This window comes from Schistocerca nitens, chromosome 1 (genome assembly GCF_023898315.1).
Source record: "Schistocerca nitens isolate TAMUIC-IGC-003100 chromosome 1, iqSchNite1.1, whole genome shotgun sequence".
NCBI classification, from domain to species: domain Eukaryota; kingdom Metazoa; phylum Arthropoda; class Insecta; order Orthoptera; family Acrididae; genus Schistocerca; species Schistocerca nitens.
Window position 1 is genome coordinate 263,834,569 of NC_064614.1, and position 21,797 is coordinate 263,856,365.

Below are 21,797 nucleotides of genomic sequence, written 5' to 3' on the forward strand. Positions count from 1 at the left end.
CAATTTAATGATACATAAATTAAATCATCCATTGCTTCAGCCTGTCAATGTATAATTTGACTCGTCCCACACTCCTGAAGCTATGCTTCGTGATACGATTTACAAAAAAATGATCGATAAATGAATGAAAGGTGAATAAATAAGGTGGTGACTACTGTACCCATTGATTCATGCATTATGTTCTTAAATCACATAACGAAGGTGAGCCTCTAGTACATAAATGTAAATGTCGTGTGACTTGGGCCTCCCGTCAGGTAGACCGTTAGCCGGGTGCAAGTCTATCGATTTGACGCCACTTCGGCGACTTCCGCGTCGATGGGGATGAAATGAGGATGATCGGGACCACACAACACCCAGTCCCTGAGAGGAGAAAATCTCCGACGCAGCCGGGAATCGAACTCAGGCTCTTAGGATTGACATTCTGTCGCGCTGACCACTCAGCTACCGGGGGCGGACCTCTACTAAATGGAATTAATAAATGTATAAATTACCAGGGAGAAGTAGATTTGAGATTCAACTTCTGTAGGTTGTCAGAACAACCGGAAAAGCTATATTGAAAGGTAGGAAACTCATAGGAAAGCCGCTGCATTGTAAGAAAAGCTGTCATTTTTCCACTTACGTTAAAGTATCTGCTTTTTATATTGAAACGTCCCCTTAGAAAAATTATACATGACTGTGTTTAAACTGACACACAATATTTTTGCGCAACGCAATCTGACTTTCAAAAATCCCTACAAAAGAATGGCCCTGACTAACATTAACCTATACCTTTCACAAATCACTTACCTCACAAAAATCTTCGTTACTCGAACTACTGCAATACAGCGAGCGCCACTACTGCCAGCTAAATAAAAGATTCAAACTACGGAAGGCACTAACTACTGATAGGCAAAGTTAGCAAATGAAAGATTTTAATAGAGAACAAACAATGTATTTACCTTAATAGTCATAATATATATAGCAGTTCATGACATCCAGTCTTACAAATTTCAAAACTCTGCCATTTCTCTCCCCACATCCACCACTGCTGGCGGCTCATCTGCAACTGCCCAACGCTACGCGCTATTCACATCCAGCTGCCGCTGCCCAACACTACAATGGCAGACAACAATGCAAACTAGCCACAGACTGCATACATCACAGCCAGTGATTTTCATACAGAGCGCTACGTAACGTTGCCAATAAGAAAACATAAACAGCCTACTTACATAGCCCCCATGCTCCCCACAAAAAATTTTACAAATTGTTTTGGGCAGTGGCCAATAATGATTTGATAAAATTTTTCATAATTACAATAACAAAGATATCAAATGCACACACTTATTGATACAATGTTGGTCAAAAGCTAAAATTTTCTCACAGTCCATAAAGACAGTCCTGATCATTCATCACAGTAAAATTGCAGTGTTTTTCTCAAAGTCTAAGCAGTAAAAGAAAATGCACATGGAAGTAGTGGATTTCCATGCAGTCTTGAAGAAGTAGTGTTGTCCTTCTAACGGAAAGACAGTGCTGACTCTTGACATGCAGGCAGGTAATGGGCCACAACAGAGCAAACCCACAGCAGAGTCATCGAAGTTTTGAAGAATATTGGTAGGTAGGTCATCACAGAGCAGACCCACTGCAGTCCTGGTAGAGATTATGGTATTGGTGGGCCATCAGAGGTGCAGACCCACTGCGGTCCTTGTAGAAATAATGGTATTGGTGGACCATCAAAGATGCAGACCCACTGTAGTCCTTGTAGAGACGGCTAGCAACCATCTGTTGCGACTGTGCAGGTGCACAATCACCATCGAAGAGTCTTGCGGACAATATAGCAAGTCCATAAACCACCACTTCACATATTGTCCATATACTAGGACCAACAGAAACGTGTGCAGTGAAATGTAACTTACAAGTTACTTAATTTGATGAACTGGTGTCAATTATAATTTTATAACATAAGAATACAATTACAAAGGTACAAAATACATCATTAAAGAACATAACAATACAGATAACATTTGTAGTAATACAGGCTTTACAAAAGAATCGAAATAACATATACAACAATGTTACAGGAATTATGACATAAGTAAATACATAAAAGAGCAGAATAACTTTTGAAACATCAACTTTGCACATGAGCATTAAAACAAAACAGAATAAATAATGTCTAAACATATTTACAAGGTAAATAACATATTATTAATGCCAATTATATTTGAGGATAACAGTATTCCTCATCATAGTGAATGTAGCTTAGTATTAGTAGAAGAGAAAATTCTATGAAACTACACAGAGACAGGAAGAAAACAAATACACAAGGGTACACAAACACATAGTGGGATAACACAAAAGAAAAGGACAGGGATTGTTTTCAGTGTAACATTTGGTACTGCAGTCCAACCCAAAACTTCATTTCATAGATCGTTTCTCTTATTTCGACATTTGCTCCAGCCAAAAAAAAAAAAAATCCTATCCAAGCATTCTTTCTGTATTCTGTTCACATCCATTTTCAAAAATCGTTTTTCTCCACTGTACACTACTTTTTTTTGGCCAAACCATTTTCTTATAGCTTCTCAATGCATTTCTTCCAATTCATCATAGTTTCTTATATAGTCTACCCCTCTTAAGGTAACTTAAATCTACTGAGCTCAGATATATATACCAAGGTACGAGGCAATGCAGCAGCACATAACAAATTAACGCAAACTGCAAGGACAAAAAAATGCAAATTGGCAAAGCAAGCAGCAATATATATAAGTTATATATATAAGTTAGCAAAGCAAATGCAACATTATCACTAATATGAGCCAATGTGCAGCAAAAAGAAAAATAAAGCAGTAGTAAAGCTGGCTTAACAGAGTAATACAAATTGAAATTCAGCAGCACTATGCCTGGCACACAGCAGCAACAAATGCAATAACTTATACCTAAACATGACAAAGCTCAAGCAGAAAAAATATTACAGTAAAAATGGCCATGTTTAATACCTATGTCACGTCTTAACACTAGGGTTATGCATCACCTTAACTTACGCTACTAAATAAGTTACCCAGTCATTGTCAAAAATTATGTATGCAATTCCTGTGAAGGAAAATGTCTTTTTGTGCTCCCTCGTATTTTTTGAAGTAGATTATAAAATGGTTATTTACTAGATCTGTAGGCGTAAAATATCTATATTAGTACATCTATTAAATTTTATTTTAACCAATGCTGCAGTGCAGCTAGAAACTAGATATTAAACAAAAGAGGCAAAGCAAGGTGTGAAACGTCATTCACTAGCCATATGGCATTTCATAATGTAGTAAACAATCTTTCAACTAGCAAGGCAATAGATGTGAAATGTTTCTCATCATTTCATTAGGCATTTTAGTAAACATCATAAATTACGAGCTCCACAGTGTAATCATATGTTTTCAAGTTTGAGCGTGTCCTATTTGCGATGCTTTCTACAAAGAAATGTCAATAGCGAGGATAATGGCCTCCTTTTTTCTCCTCTGAAAGGCACACACTAATGGCTTTTTTCCAGGCGACTGTCGCACAGCTGCCCACGTAATGCGTCGTGCCCATTACGACGCATTACGTGAAGGTCACTTAACTTTCTTACCGAAATATTTACAACACCAGTTTGCACTACAGTGGCAGTCTCATATACAAAATTTCACGGGTCGAGAATTTGCGTTGCAAATGTGTAGAAACAAAATCTTATGAATATAACAGTGTCCAAAAAATTTTCGCTGGCATTGTGATACATTCACGCATTTACACACATTTCATAACTCTTAAAGTACGATTCTTGGTTTCCAACATCCTTTTTCACAAGTCAGAGTCCCTAACCACTATTCATTACTCTTTACCTTATTACACATATATATATTCGTCGACACGCCAATCTTGCGACAACACTTCAATATTTCATCACAATAAATACATAGCATAACCAAATTCCTCATATAGAATCAGCTTATTGATCATAAACATACCTCAACAGCATAATACACATCGTCGTCGTAAAAATAAAATCATAACACTTCAGTCAAATCTCAAAATCGCCGTAGCTTTCTGCAATAATTTCAAAACCTAAAAAAAATTCTCTGCTCATTTCAATAGTGTCATCTACCTCAAATTTACTTTAAAAATCATTATCCCATACCAAATACATCATTCAAAGCTCTCATAGTATCACAATGGTTCCAAAAAAATATGAACAGTTCACAAAGTACAGACAAAATACAATTTCATAAGTGTGAAGTTATCCAACTGTGTAATTGCGTAAACATGTGTCACTGATGTAGTAAAAAAAATGTTTATCTCTCAGTTAAATGATCAGATAGCTGTGTAATTTGTGTGTTAGAGAAATATGGTACCGATGTGTAAAGTTGTATAAGCAAATACCATATTAGCTAGGGCTCCTTATGCTTGCCAAACACATGGTGCACAAAGTAAGCGTGTACCTCCCTGAGGATTAATGTAATTATACCCTCAGGTGTTACAGATTATTGCGATGGAATGAAATGTATCACGGAAAAACTTTGTATCATTGTACTTCAAATATCTTTAAAAATAAATGATTTAAGTACAAAATTAATCACTCAAATACGTGTACTGTAACGCTAAACTGTGTGTCTTGCTGTAAGATAATCTCTGTGGAAGTGTCGTAGTTATCATCCTCCGAAAGCTAAGTTCTGCAGAAGTCAATGTACTTACCTCATGATAAACAAAAGAGAAATGCTTTGCGTATAGATATCTCAGTCATTAATCTTATTGCCGTGATGAAGAAAGTACTGTGCTGTAACGTATTGTTGTGCTACGGAAAAGGCTGTCTCCTTGTAGCTATACCACAAAAGTTACTACTAAAACATGTTTTACTTTCCAGAAGAATTCAGAAAAACTGTGCAGATATAAAACAGATACACCGCAAAAACAACATTGTAAATTGTCACTCATTAGTAGCATCGTGATAAAATCGTGTAGCTGTCACATAAACTAACCACTGTGTCATCTGGTATCTCACAGAAAGTACTTTAAATCCAGAATGTATTTTCAAGTGAACCAAAATGTTGCATTAAAATCTCATTAGCAGTACTGGTAAATGTTCTAAGTATGTAAGCCTTATAGTCATTATGTAATAGTGCAACTAACAAGCAAGAATGTACACACACAATAACACTGTGACGTCTGTTCACTATAACAATGCATTCGTAATTTCTGTTTAAATATGTTCTCTTGGTTCTTGATTGAATATTTAACTTCAAACATTGTTGCATGGTAACAGTTTCTAAGTCTGACAATGCATACTAGAAATGTGAAGTGAAAGGTTTTATGGCAAAGACAAAGTTAAAAAGCAGATTATCTTTCAATAAACGGTTTTACATGTGAAATGTGGTGTAAACCTTTACTCTTCCTAGTACGCAGAGTTTCAACTTCAACGCAATTATCATGTGGTATATGGTACATCGGTAAAGAATGCTAAAATTTTTCTCAAGGTTAGCGTCTATGTAATTTTTCCCTGAGCCAGCCGGCGCACGTGGCTGCCTGCGGTGCGACTCATTGTCTGTCTCTTTGTTGGCGTGCGTCGTTATTGGGATTAGGAGACCTAACTTCTACAAATTCACCTTGTTGAGAGTGCCCTGCTCTGTTTGAATCTCGCCAGTTCTGATGGAATTCAGATCTGTCGTTTTGTCGGTAGTTTACATAGTTTCTTGTTTGTCGGTCATGTGGTGGAGAATTTCTCCCAGAATCGTAACTGCGCGCTGAACTGTTGCGTCTGAAGTTATTCTGTCTCCCTTGATAATAATTGTTTTTGTTCCCATATTGTCTGTTTCTATGGTAATCTCTGTCATATTCATTACTACGGAAATGCGATCTTTCTCTGTAACTATTATTACTCTGCCAGTGGTTGTCATATGGGTGGTGTCTGTTTTGGTCACGATTTGCGTTGTAAGAATAGACTTGTCGTGTCCAGTTATTGTTTCTGTCGTCACGGCATTGTGACGGATGTGACCTGTAGTGATTGTTTTCCTGTTTTCGCATCCCGCGACTGTCTGTGTCAATTTCTAATTCTTGTAAGAGTCCCTGAAAAGCTTCAATGTTGTCTTTGCAACGTCCTGCCAAAATAATATTTCTTAAATGTTCAGGCAATTTCATTAAGCAAATGCAGATGAGTTATGAAGGGCTGTGTGGGTTTGAAAGATATTGATTCTTATGCAACATGTCTTCAAAATATTTGACAAGACTGGAAAATTCAGATTGTTCAAAGTGTTTCATCATCATGATGCTATGTTTTACTCGGTCTTGTGTAGCTTGAGACCAATATGCTGAGAGGAAGGCATGGTAAAATTCTCTTTCACTGTGACAATCGTGAATGACCGATCGCATTCTTACAGCTGGTTCATTCTTTAAATAGCCACACATAAATTCTAATCTGTGCTCTAATGACCAGTTGGGAGGAAAACAATGAGAGAATTGATGGAGCCACGCTTGTGGATGAATGTCGTAGCCAGAACTCTTAAATGTTTTAAATTTACTTGTAGTAATGAACAGCTTATAGTCAAAATCATCATGTCGGCGAGTCGCATATCGGTCATTGTTACGTCGTTTCGGCGGTTCCATTTCAAAATTCGGTGCACCTTGCCAATTTCTTTCATAATTTCCGAAATGTCCTGTGTTTTTATTTTGTGGTTGTTCCGTATTTCTATGTCCCTCTTCCCATACTGGAGCGCGAGTGTCCTCTGAAATATGTAATTCTTGTATTACTTGTGCCAACTGATCTTGTACTTCCCGGATTTCTCTTTTGTACTGTGTATTGATTTGATTTTGATTTTGTTTGAATTTTCTAATTTGTCCATATTCTTCAGTGTCCGTGAAGGCTACAGGTCTTGTGTCATTCAGATCAACATCTACCTTTGTAGATAAGTTAGTGAACTGATCTGAAAGTTCGGCTACTTTATCCGATAGTGAAATTATTTCCTCTGTGTGTTTTTCTGAACCAAGTTTCAGAGTGTCCATTTGTGTTGAAATCGTATCTACTGTGCCCTTTAAGTTTTCCTGAGTTTTTGCAAGTTGCGTAACCGAATCGGTAGATGCAACTGAGTCAAGTTTAGCTTGCAAGGTGTCGTGATTTTCATGAACAATACTTTGCAGTTCTTTTATGGCTGCTTCGTGATTCTGTAATGCATTTTCATGACACGAAAAAATAGTTTGGAAATGCTCACAAGTTTGTGTTTTTACGTCATTACAGACTTTTTGACATTTCGATTCAATGTTATATAACTCAGTAGTTAAATCTTCACGTGTTTGTTCATGTGTGGTGTCTAACTTCCGAAGATTTTGTTCCATTGTGTCTAACTGTTGCTGTGTTTGTCTCTGATGTTGTTCCATTGTGTCTAACTTTTGAAGCTTTTGCTGTGTTTGTCTCTGATTTTGTTCCACTGTGTCTAACTTTCGAAGATTTTGTTCCATTTTGTCTAACTTTTGAAGCTTTTGCTTTGTTTGTCCCATTTGTTGTATTAATTGTAATAACAATGCACTGGTGTCTGAAACATGTTCCTCAGTGCTTTTCGGCTGTGAATTTGCACCGGCAACATTCACATTTTGACAAGCAGAAAATGTGTCTTGACTTATTTGAGAAAACGGTGAGGACCCAAAACCTGAATCTACAGTATTTGCGAGATTGTGTCCTGTCGTTTCGGATTCCTGAGGTGAGCTATTGCCAGCCGATCGATCGATAATGCTTCCCTGTTCACTAATTGTTTCACTGTCTACGCCATTATTTGCCGCCCGCTGCATTTCCCTATGCACAATTACCAAATCACTAGTTTGAACATTAGTTCATTCATTACACAGTGGCGCTAACACACTGCTTTCGTCTTCACTGTCATTTCTCAGTTTACTTTGGAGCCTAGTATTACGTTTTTCACACGCCATTATTGTCACAATATTTCACACGACAACACAGAAAAGCACAATTTGAAGAGCAAAATAAGAAAACACATTAACATAGCACTGAAAATAATATCTAGTTAATTGCAAGCGCAGCTGCGAAATACTTGGTGCAAATCTACATGCATGCCACAACTGTTTTACTGTACAACAATGAAAGACTGCAACTACAAAAGAGATTCTCTCTACAATTACGCGCTAGCAATAAACAAAATCTACACTAATTACACAAACTACAAGAAAAAATCAGAAGATTCCAGTGAGGTATCCTCAGCTAAGGGTCGACATATGAAACGTCCCCTTAGAACAATTATACATGACTGTGCTTAAACTGACACACAATATTTTTGCGCAACGCAATCTGACTTTCAAAAATCCCTACAAAAGAATGGCCCTGACTAACATTAACCTATACCTTTCACAAATCACTTACCTCACAAAAATCTTCGTTACTCGAAATACTGCAATACAGCGAGCGCCACTACTGCCAGCTAAATAAAAGATTCAAACTACGGAAGGCACTAACTACTGATAGGCATAGTTAGCAAATGAAAGATTTTAATAGAGAACAAACAATGTATTTACCTTAATAGTCATCAGAAGTCATAATATATATAGCAGTTCATGACATCCAGTCTTACAAATTTCAAAACTCCGCCATTTCTCTCCCCACATCCTCCACTGCTGGCGGCTCACCTGCAACTGCCCAACGCTACGCGCTGTTCACATCCAGCTGCCGCTGCCCAACACTACAATGGCAGACAACAATGCAAACTAGCCACAGACTGCATACAGCACAGCCAGTGATTTTCATACAGAGCGCTACGTAACGTTGCCAATAAGAAAACATAAACAGCCTACTTACAATATACTACTGATTTCTTAATATTCACGCGTGTATACTTGTAACTGTCATATATAACTGTTATCCAGGATAAAAGTTAATTTTCAAAAGCATCGCAGTTCATCATGTTATTATCAGAGTTTTCAGCCCTTGGATCCAGATAGTTGAATGGTTACAGGAATTTCTGCACATTTTGCCCTTGCGAGAGCTCCCTGCTCTGTTTACGAAATGCACCACAATGAATGGTAGAGCGACAAATGACGAGAAAAAAGATGCTCCCGACATATTTATTCCACATGCTTCCAAAGTCAGTCCAAGTCACAAATCATTGCCAGGTCTTTTCAAGTGTCACGGCAAAAAGCCGCATATTTCCTCGTAGAGAGAAATGAGGACAGACCATCCATCACGGGAGAGTGGCGTGAACTGCTCTGCTGAAAAGGACTGTCTTCCGTCCACGAACGCTCGTCAGTTGTCGCGCCTGTTAGCGCGAATGCGACCTTGTGTGAAACAATGGAGGCCGTGGAGGAAGTTAAAGATGAGCTACTGCCGAAAGTTTCGATACGTCACTATTTTACGGTAAGGAGCCTGAACAGATTCCAGGCGATTGCTCGCAGTGTAACTGTTGGGATGCTTTGTGCGAGACGCCAATTGATCGTCTGCGGTAGATTCAATGCTCGTCGCACAATGCAAACCGCAGTATACGAAACATGAAATCACCGTCACTAAAAGCCGGCAACAAGCAGCAATACATCAAAGTGACACCGGTTCGGGAACCTCCGGCTGAAGCCCCGTAACTGCTTGAATCAAGAACGTACCCAGGACTCAGCTAGGTAGGAGGGATTGATCGATTACACATCGTCCTTGCGAAACACAACTGGCTCTTTGTCCACACGAAGTAATGCTTGCTATCGAAAGGGAATTTGAAGTTGATTCGATATTTCTTGATTTCCAGAGGGCTTTTGAAACCGTTCTTCACAAGCGGGCCTCTAATGATTTGCGTGTCTATGGAGTATCGCCTCAGTTGTGCGACAGGATTCTTGATGTCCTGACGGAGAGACCACAGTACATAGTAAATGAACGGAAGTCTGAACTGAAATAGAAGTGATATCAGGAGTACTTCAAGGAAGTGTTATAGGCCCTGTGCTGGTCCCAAATTATATAGGGTGTCCTAGGACGAATGGTCAATAGTCAGGGATATGACAGCAACGCTCATTTGAAGCAAAAAACTACATGTGGTCGTGTGCCCAACTCCGAATACTTTCTGAGATAGAATACATTTAATGTACACTTCTTTTTGGACAAGTAGCTCGTGCCTATCAGTCTTACCCACCCAACCTCTTTGGCGTTTTATTCCAGCCCAAGCTACCTTGTTGCTTTCAGCTTCTTTACTCGGGATGAATGAAGTCTGAAGTATACAAAAGATAAGTGAATACGCGATACAAATTGCTTGGTCGCATCCTGTCCTCACTAGGGGATTTGCAGAGACACACAAGCAACGCAACATATTCACCCAAGAGTGCAAAAATTCACTGATTTTGACAGAGCGATATTCGAACATTAGTTGTGAACTATACAACAGCTGCAGTGTGACTTGTACGACAATACTTAGAGGTACATGCGATAAAAAATACGGATATCCCTATTTACACTTTTTAAACCACATGTTGTAATGTTTACTGCTGCAAATATGTAAACCTCAAATGTATTGAATAGCACAGAAAACAAATACTGTATCAGTGTGCATTAAATATGCCCTATTTCGAAAACCATTCAAATGGTCGTTCTTGTCAAATCACTGAATATTAACGATTCCTCCAGTGACACTCTGTAACGATTTTAGGGAACATTTTGAGTAACCCTCTCAGACTGCTTGCAAATTATGCTGCTGTTTACTGTCTAGTAAGTCATCAGAAGATCAAAACGAATTGCAAAGTTATTTAGATAGGATAACTGTATAGTGTGAAAACTGGCAATTGAACCTAAAAATTAAGGGTTTGACATTCTCTACACGAGTAGAGAAGGTTGTGTAAATGTGGAAACAAAGTTTGTTCTTGATGTAGAAAAGAGATGTTTACCACTCTTTTAGCTTCAAAAATTACCCGAAGCTAATTAATAATGTTTTAAAAACGAATATACACGGTGCGGTTAAAAGTAGCCCGCCTCCACTTTGAATGCGAATGCAGTATTTCGATTTCTGAAATAGAATAAGTAGCTACAATAACGAGCAGTTTTATGCAATAATAGATCGTTAGCAGTCTTCTGTCAGCATTTCAATTTATTTCATCAGCGAAGTTAAACGCTTCTCTTTGCGATCTGCAGAATGACTTTCTCGGTAGACGAAAGATTTGAAATTATGGAAGCATACGTGAAAACAAGTTCGATTAAGGAAATTCGTGAAATTGTCGGGATCAAGCATCCGGATAAACGACTACCAGCAAAGTATAAAAATTGGCGCACCTACGGAGCTGTGCAAAACGCAAAAGGTAATTATTTCAGTACGGACACCGGAAGTTACCGCAGACATTCACCGAATAATTATTTAGTGCCCCAAGAAGTCTACACGTAAATTGAATAACATGAACGATGGTTTGTTAGAATATTTCCATTACATCATGAGTGATGAAGCATGGTTTCATCTTTCCGGTCATGTAAATTCACAGAACACGAAGTGCTGGGCAACGGAGAACCCTAACATTGTGTGTCAGCAACCATTCCATGACGAAAAAAGCGGCGTTTGGTGCAGTGTAACAGGAACGCAAGTCATTGGATCGACAATTTTTGACACTACCGACAATACGGTTGCATATATGGAAATTTTTGATACATTTTGTGCTCAGCTCACTGAATATGAAAGACAATACTGCTCCTTATACAGGGTGCAGCGCGGGAACTTCCTTATTTGAAACGCGCGGCCAGTGTTGCCAACTCTAAAAAACCCGAGTCGCTAGATTCAACATCCAAAGTCGCTTGAAAGTCGCTAAAACTGATTTCACTAGGGGTGTACTGAAAATTTCGTGCTGTGAATGGTGCAATAAGCCAGTGGGGGGGAGGGGTAATAAAATATTAATAAAAATTGTCTCATACGTAATTGCTATATTGTCTTAATTAAATGACGCATCACTTGCAACAACATACATATAAAATAAGCTAACGTTTAACTAAACATGTTATCATAATTGACGCAACGCATAAATTGTTGTTTCAATCACAGTAGTCAAATGTACTAGAAATATACATCTATATCTGTAACAAAAGAAAGCAAGAACTCAAATTAGGTTACAAAATATATACATACCGGTATGTGAGCTATTCATCGTCGTCACTCAGAAGATCGAATAACTCTTCTGTTTCATGCTCTGACAGAACTGTAGTTGATGTAGAGGGTTGAACGTTGCTCAAAAGATGATGTTGCAGTTCGAACTAGTTTCGTCGCAAAAGAGTAACTTTTGTTCGTTCCAATAAAGCTCCAATACATCTGACGGTATGTCAAAAGATGCACAATCTTTATTTTATTTCTTCAGCTGGTCTCTCAATATGATCAAAGCATTAACTGTCTTTAACTATAATCTGTTACGTTGTTTAGTTTTTATAATGTTCATAGAACTGAATATTCTTTCCACTTCTGCATTTGAATGCGGTAGGCATAGAACAGTCATTGCAGCTGTGAAATCAAAGAAAAAGGATTCTCCCCTGCGGCATTTTTGTACTGCACAACCTCACTCCAAAATCGAACAGTGTTAGTAGTGTTATTCCACCTAATGAAGTTGATATTATGCCATTCTTGCAGCATACCGTCTATGAAATCGCCACTAAAACCCAATTCTTTGGCTTCATCCGCTACAGCATTATTTTTATTCACTTTTAGTGTTTCTTCAACATTCAGCATTGACATTTTTTTCAGGATCGCAACGTTACTTGGCAGTCTTTGTTGAATTTCTTTTATGAGTTTCAGACTAAACTGAATGCATCTCTTCTTCAAATAAACTTTATTTTCTTCAGACAAACTTGACCCAGACAATTTCTGTTCAAACATGAAGCCAAGGTTCGGATTTGCGTACATACATTCGCTTGGAAATGGTGTTGTCAACAAATCAACAGTTGGAAAACTATGTTTTGTCCGAGTGACGCATGAGAAATACAGGTGTATCTAGTAATGTAGCGGGGTCATTGTCTTCGCCTTCAAAAGCTTTTATTGCTATTTGTACGTCTTTCAAAGCATGTTTAAGGTAAAACATGTAAAGATGATTTGAGTCTTCACAATATATCTTGTACAAATGATCGGCAGTGTAACATGTAATTGCATGTTTTTAGCGCCCTCATCACCGGAAAACACCTTCTTGCACAATATTCCTAAATGATCTACAGCTAAAATAGAATAATGTTCAGCAATAAATAAAGAAAGGCGCCTTCCACTCTGCTTGCTATTCTAACTGTAATTTTCGGAACAATTTTCACAGGTAAGGTGGTTTATGTTTTTTTTAAATCATTTTTTTGTTTATGCATAATAGTTTTCGAATGGTTTCTAATATCACACAATTTAGCACAAAACTCTCTTGCACATACTTGACATCTTGCCTTGAATAAGTCTCCAACTACTGGTTTCAGCCACCCATTGAATTCAGGTTCTGCTTCCCACGCATCCCGATATTTTTTAGCGTACTGCTTCTTCTTCTGTATCCATTATGTAATCCACCACAGCATAAGTTTCGCCAATTTATAATCACTGAAAATACATTATAACTCAGGCGAACTAGAGGTCATGAAACAATCTACTCACTCGGTAACTCGATATCAGTCCTATTGTTCATTGTTTAAAACGTAATAATGTCTGAGATACCCCCACCGAATTGTTCTTGCGTTACCACTGTGCATGTGGTAATAATTTGACTGCGAGTTAACATTTCGAAAAATTAGAGGTTGCTGGACAGAAATGTATTTTATTATACTTAATATTACGTATGTTTTTTTGTCAATACGAAAAATAAAGGGAGTTCAAAAGTTGAAGAATTATAGATCGATACGCTATTGACGATAAGAGGCTAGTGGGTAATGAATAATGAATTGTTCTACAGTCAAGGTTTTCTTACACTGTAGGCAATTCCCACATTCAGGTTTACTAAATGCTGAACAATGCTACATAATCTGCTAAGAACTTAATTTAACTTAATAAATCTAGAACAAAGTCAGTGTAGTACTCATTCTATAGTTAAAATCTCAGTTTTGTTAATGAAAATAGTGGCCCAAAATAGTTTTGATTTGTGCTTCAAACGTCGTCAGTACTCCAAAACTTGCCAGATAAGTCGCTAAATAATTTTTGTCGCTAAAAAGTTTTTTTTGTCGCTAAGACGAAGGCAAAAGTCGCCATTTCTAGCGACAAAGTCGCTAAATTGGCAACACTGCGCGCGGCACACCGCAGCTGTTACTCATTGTTGCGTGGGTTTCAGTGTAATCAAAAGTGCGAGACTTATTGTTTTTAAAAAAAAAAAAAAGGTTAGTTTAGTAGCGATCATGCAGTGGGCAAGAGAGGAGCGCGCGTTCGCAGTTGCGGCCTACTTTTCGAACGGACGTTCGGTCATCAGAACTCAGCGTGCATTCAAGAAACAGTTCAACATCGCGCCTGCAGGTCGTCCTTCTGATGGGAAATCAATTGTTATGTGGGTAGACATCTTTATGGATACTGGAAGCGTGCAGAAAAAGAAACCAGGACCTTCAAAAATCACCAGAACGCCTGAAAACATCGACGGGGTAAGGATGTCGATTTTGAATTCCCCCAAGCAATCTGCACGCAAACGTGCAGCTGCCCTTGCGGTTTCTGAACGCACTGTAAGACGATTGCTTCATAAAGAGTTGAAATTTCATACGTACAAACTGTCAGTGGTGCACACACTTCATCCACGAAAAAATGCGTGTGAAGCCCTTTATCGATGAGCTGCCTCATGACGCCTTAGTGTGTTTCAGCAATGAGGCACGTTTTCATTTGTCTCGATGCATGAATAAACAAAAATGCAGTACTGGAGTGGCATGAACCTCCGAGAACTTCATGAGCAGCCCCTGCATACAGAACGTGTGACTTTGGTGTGCACTTTCTGATGTTGGCATTATTGTCCCATGGTTTTTCGAAGAGAACGATAAGGCAGTGACAGTCACTTCTGAGCGTTATGTTCCCGATGATTGAACATTTTTTTTTCAGAACTTGAAGAAATGGATGTGGGTGATGTCTAGTTCCAACAAGATGGCGCCACAGCTCACACGACACGAACATCGATGACCATGTTGCGCGAACACTTCCCCGATCGTCTCATGTCTTTGAGGAACGATCACAAGTGGCCAGCACGCTCGCCAGATTTAGCGCCATGCGACTTTTTCTTATGGGGCTATCTCAAGTCCTTGGTGTATACAATCGTCCGCAGACCCTGGCTGAGCTACATAACAATATTCGTGTTGCTATTGCCAACATCGACAGAGACATGTTGGAAAAAGTGGACGGAAACTTCCGATTTCGACTCTCCAAATGCATCGAGCAGAACGGATACCACCTTCAAGATAGCATTTTCAAAACGTAATGGAACAAAACTTTAGATGTTACTCTTTGTAAAGAAAAAAGAATTAAACTGATGTCTCTAATACATTTTGATTTATGATTTTTTTTAAATAAGGAAATTCACGCGCCTCAACATGGGGCAACATGCCAAAGTCGGCCGCTGTGACGATGTGGTTCTAGGCGCTTCAGTCCGGAACCGCGCTGCTGCTACGGTCGCAGGTTCGAATCCTGCCTCGGGCATGGATGTGTGTGATGTCCTTAGGTTAGTTAGGTTTAAGTGGTTCTAAGTCTAGGAGACTGATGACCTCAGGTGTTAAGTCCCATAGTGCTTAAAGCCATTTGAACCATTTTGAACCATGCCACACTCTAAGGTACCCCTGGAACGTGTCCACGAAGTCTTCACTGAGGAACGACCTGTAAGCAAATATTTATGGTCGGCACGTACGCTGGATGTAAAAATATGTGATTTTTTTTCCTCTGGGGACAGATGAAGAGCAACTAAGAAACTATGAAACAAATCCACAAACAATACAGGAACTGAAAGACAACGTCAACTGTGAAATTACCGCCATCGATATCCGAACTTTACGCCGGGTGTAACTGAAAATGGTTAGACGTGCACAGCTGTGTATTGGTGATGCAGAGGGTCACAGTCAGCATCTTCTATAAATGTATTTTTCACCATATTTTCATTGTAAATAAATGGTAAGTCCTTTTCAACTCCTCGTTTCTGTATTTTCACTACATTCCTACATTGGCTACTTTTACCTGCGTCACCCCGTATTACTGAATACAAAAATTATGTGTGTAAAAAAATTTAAAACCACTTTATGATTGTACTGCAGTTCTTTAATTTCTTTAAAAGTTGTGGGTAATGTGGAAAATTATGGAAAACTGAGAATTTCTACTCTTAGAAACTATTTTACTTTAGATTAAATTTATATTACACAAAAGTATTTTTAAACATAATTGTAATAGCAAGGTGCTTCAGAAACTAAGTTCACTTGCAAAAATCGGATATGTAAATGTCACCGACACTTCCAGTAAACGAAGAATGACTCCATTGCTCAAACACTGTACACTTAATCCACCATATTCTACCTAAAAGGCTTCGGAAAACGCGCGTTCACAAAAAAGGCATCTTCTTTAGTAGGATTTTCTTTCGCAGGGGGAATATCTAAACCTGATTCGCTTGAAGACGTGGTTGATGCACTAGCTTCTTCCTCAGTTAATTTAATATGTTATTTTGGATGTTGTTCAAGGAATGGGTTCACGTTTTTTTCTGCTTTTAGAAGGCGTCTTATGCGCCTTCTGTTGAACTTTTAATGAGCAGTCTTTGAGATGTGTTTTATAAGGTGAAGATGTGAAAACAACGGATGAACCTAACAACTGATCAACATGGCTTACGACCTCTGTTGGAAACATTCCTCTTTAGCGGGAGGATTGGCATGATATCTTGTGGAGATAAACATTTGTTTGATGAAGTATTAGCCAATAATGTTGAACATCTACTTTAGCTCAGTTTCACTAGAACTCTCTGTTGCTATAAGTCTAAATGAACTCTGAATCACCTGTGTCAGGTCACACCTCGAGAGGCTGATTCCCATCAGTTCCTGGGTTTTGTTCATTTCCTCCCAAACTGTTGGCTTTACCTGATGACAGAGGTGTTTGCGGAGCTTGTGCAAAATGGTTCAAATGGCTCTGAGCACTATGGGACCTAACATCTATGGTCATCAGTCCCCTAGAACTTAGAACTACTTAAACCTAACTAACCTAAGGACATCACCCAGCCAGCACGAGGCAGAGAATAACCCTGACCCCGCCGGGAATCGAACCCGGGAACCCGGGCGGGGGAAGCGAGAACGCTACCACACGACCACGAGCTGCGGGCGGAGCTTGTGCAGCCAAAGCTGGTGTGGCAGCGATAATGTCAGTTTCTGCAGAAACTGTCACACAGAAAAATTCCATTCTCCAAAATCCTTTTTCAGCAATAGAGCTAGTCTGGCACTGCAAGTTGGCTTTCCCAAACAACTCAGATACGTCATGAGGGCTCAGGGGCCAGTTGCTGTACCGCAACCATTGGCGAACATACTCAGCATAATAGGTACTGAGAGAGCCCGTAAAAGACTTATCAAGAGGTTGAGTTTCATGAGAGGCGTTAGGCGGGATGATTACGATTGTAACCTGGTTCTCCCTTGCACGTTCTGTAACGTGAAGGTTTTTGGAGTGACTTTTATGCCTGTTGAGAATTAGCAACAAAGGAGACTCTGTGGGAGGTAGCTTGATTCACTGCCAAACTCCCCACTAGTCTCTGAAGATGAGGCACATCCGTTGTTGAGGGATTTTATCAACACTTAACATTCGATGGCTTTTAGATACAGGTAAAGAATAATCGACAAACGCTTTTCCAAATTACGGCAATCAACTGAATGTGCTTTTGGGATAATGAGCGCTAATTGGAGTATATTTTGGAAGCCAATACAAACATCGCTAGAATTTGCTGACGATATTGTGAAATGTACATGTTCTTCACAACACTGACATTGACCTAGAAGGATCCCTGAGTGTCGATGAGCAACATTCATTGGAAATCGAGCGTTCCATACCAGGCATCAGTAAGGACGAAACTTTAATAGAGCTTCAGATAAAGTTGTCCAAATTAGACGTTTTCGAAAACTTTTTCGGACGTAATAAAACACGATTTACATGGGCAGTTAGCCATTTCACCTCGGAAGATGTCTTCCGGAGTCGGAGAGGAAACGTTAGGAGAAAGTTTTATACATCGACCACGGGCTAATAGCCACGAAATTTTAAGTGACGTCAGTACAAGCCGTGGAAGCTTACATTGTATGACGATTATCATGTGTTTGCCAGCTACGCTACTTCAACTTTATTATCGCCAATCATTTTAAGACAACGAAAGAAATAAGAGATTGAGGAAACGTATTCTGTCTTTGTAGTTTGTAATACTGCTGCCATCTCGTGAGATGGTTCAAATGGCTCTAAGCACTATGGGACTTAACATCTGAGGTCATCAGTGCCCTGGACTTAGAACTACTTAAACCTAACTAACCTAAGGACATCACACACATCCATGCCCGAGGCAGGATTCGAACATGCGACCGTAGCAGCAGCGCGGTTCCGGACTGAAGCGCCTAGAAACGCTCGGCCACAGCGGCCGGCTCTCGTGAGATAACTTATCCAAAATGAGTCAGTTGTGATGATACTTGTATTCTTGGTTCCACAAGGACACCGAGTAAAAACAACTGCTATAAAAGCTTCTACAGCTGGTGTCATTTTCTCAACAGTACAACAAAAGAAACGGAAACGCCAGCAACAGTACTGACTCTGCTGCTCGCAGCAACATCCGAATGCTGCCAGCGTTGCCCAAACGCTGCTGGAGTCATTCGAACGGTGTCGTCACTGTGCTCAGAAGCAAACACGCTTGAGTCGCTCGGCATCTCTCTGTGCCACTTTGCTCTACCCCGCTCTGCTTGCAGCTCAACTGTAATCTCGCGCACTGAGCAGCACTGGTTTGTTTCGCCAGCACTGCTTTGCTCGCCGCACCTTGCTGCTCTGAACGTGCCGCACCACATCACTATAACCACAGATACTCCCATCTCACCTCGTCCCATCACTCACTAACTGGCCACATGCCCCGTCGGATGGCCTGGAAAAGGGGGCTGGGGTGAGAAGTGGAGTAATCACTGAATACTGGGTGCAAACTTCAGTCCCTTAGAGCTTCTTCTGTCCCCGCGGGTTGCAGATGCCGCTCGCACCAGAAACTGTGACTTCTGTTGTCGGAACACTGGGTCCCAAATTTTACTGAGAGTGGAACCACCATCTCTATTGATGAGATCTTAGGCCATTCGTCTTGCCACAGTGGTAACACCGGTTCCTGTTAGATCACTGAAGTTAAGTGCTGTCAGACTGGGCTAGCACTCAGATAGGTGACTGTCTGATACCGTTGGGCCTTCGTGCCCTATTTGAGTGAAGTTTAGATTTTTTCATAGCCATTCGTCTCTCAGCAGCCTCCCTTAGAACACAATCCCAAAACGAGGCCTGTCTGAGCGCTTCCATCTGCTCGTGTTTCACCTATGCAGTTTTCTATAACCACAGATTCTGTGGCTGCTTGTTCAGTTCAGCGTGTCTACTGTCACTTTTCCCCTACTGTCCTGAGAGTCTGCCCATTGTATGAGATTTACTCATAGCTTATGTAGTGCGGCCCTTTCCACTCACAGTGGTCCTTCCAGCAGATAAGGGAAACACCAATGCTATATAAGATTGTTGCTACACAAGATCTACAACCGGAAGATTTACAGCCTATTCAGTGAACCAACATGCCGGAAGACTGATAAAGACCCTACAGGGAGAGTAGAAAGAAAAACATCGGCATTGCTGAGTTCTTTTCATCTTCCACAAGAAGTTCCAAAAAGATTAAGACCTCACAACTCTGTTCCATCGAAGTTATGCAATCTTTCAAAAATTCAAGAAGAAGGTCTACCACTATGTTCTATTGTGAGCAAAGTTGGCATAGTGACATATGATTTAGCTAGACACATTGCTTCATTACTGAGACCTCTTGTGAGAGAATGCTCGCATCATATTCACACCTCTGACATCCTGGTGACTTTATTAACAGACTGAGATCACTACAACTCAATGAATTGGACTTGATAGAAAGTTTCTATGTAATCTTGGTCTTCATTCGGGTCTCTGTCATGGATTTTTTGCCACTCACTGGCAATAAGCTTAGAGTTGATATAACAGCAGTATTTCATCATGCTCTTTGCTCAACTTACTTTTCATTCAACAGCGAATATTTTGAACAAATTGCTGTTGTAGCCATAGGTCGTCCTCTCTATCTCATCTGGTACCAAACTTTCTTATGGAATACTTTGAGAAGAGGGCATTTGATTCGTGATTTTTACAGTATCTGAATTCAATCCACAAAAATATCCAATTTGTGATTGAAGTGGAGAAGGGCAGCTGTCAGACATTTTTGAACATCTTGATCAGTCAGAAAATGGATGGGTCATTGGGGCATTCCTTTTAACATAGGGTCATATATACAGACTTGTCTTTGCACACATCTAGCTACCATAACCATTCACAAACACAGTTGTTCGAATGTAAGTGCACAGGTGTGTGTTGTGTCTGACAGAGCCTGCCTTGCAAAAGAAGCTGGAACACCTACAATCTCTGTTCAAACATAATGGATAATATCTACATCAGACCTGCACAACTTTAAGAATGAAGAAATGTGACCACCCGCTAGATCAAGAGGAGAAGGAGCTGTTCAAATCCATTGTGTTCCTGCCATATGTCAGCAATATTTCGTCAAAATTAGGCATAATCCCAAAAAAATGTTAAGTTAAAGCAATATTCAGCCCACCAGTAAAGACTTGTACTGTTCTTGGTTTGGTAAAAGATGATCAGGGGCTGCAGAAGACTGGAGTCTACAAATACCATGGTAGTGTGGCAAAGTCTTTGTTGGTAAGACCACGCAAGCTGTTCATGAACAATACATTGAACAGCTTGCTATGCTCACCTTTTGTATCCCAATAAGTCAGCCAGAGCCAAGCCTTGGATGTCCAGAGGACATTCCATGAATTATTCTGCCACACACTTCTTGGTTTCGATGACATCCTTCTCAGATTCAGTTATTAAGGGATCCATGGAAATAAATTTGGCAGAAGATCTTATTAATCATAATGGAAATTTTCGACTGGACAAGGCATTTAACCCAGTGATTTATTTAATATCTTCAGAAATAAAATAGCTAATGTCATGTCCAGCAATAATTTATTTTATTTATCTGGTATGATTTTAACTCCATGGGTCTGCCTGACAGAGGACATGCATGCAATATCACAATTATTATGAATGCAGCTGACATGTTCCACATCCTGGAGGACCTCCTCACTACAGATCAATTGGAATGAAAGTAAATCTAATCTAATCTAATCTTCCACTGACTGAGCATATTCAAAGGGGGTTATAACTTGACAGAGGGTGCTTTTGCAGTGATAACACATGTGCATGTGTCTCCACACCAGGTTTTGCTATAAGCCTAACATTCCAGTGAAAAAACATTCACCTGGAAAAGACTGAATGGTTGCTATCCAAACTGTCATGACTCTGCCAGCTCAGCATTCTGACCTGAGCTGTCAGGGTTGGTGGTCATGCACGTGTGAGGTGTGCTCATTTGTGTGAATGAATAGTGTATGTTTCTCTTTCTCTGATGAAGGTCGTGGCCAAAAGCTTATGTATAAGTGTCTTTTAATTATACCTACCTGCAACTTAGTGTGTTATCTTTATAGTAAGTAGCAATCTATCTTTTCCTACACTATTGAATACTGTATTGGTTAGAATCCTTTTGCTGAAGGTAATAAGACTCACTTACATGTTTATATTTTTAAAAAAAGGAAGAAACATGTTTTGAAGACATACGTAATGAGTTAGTATGCTTATTTGGTGAAATTACTT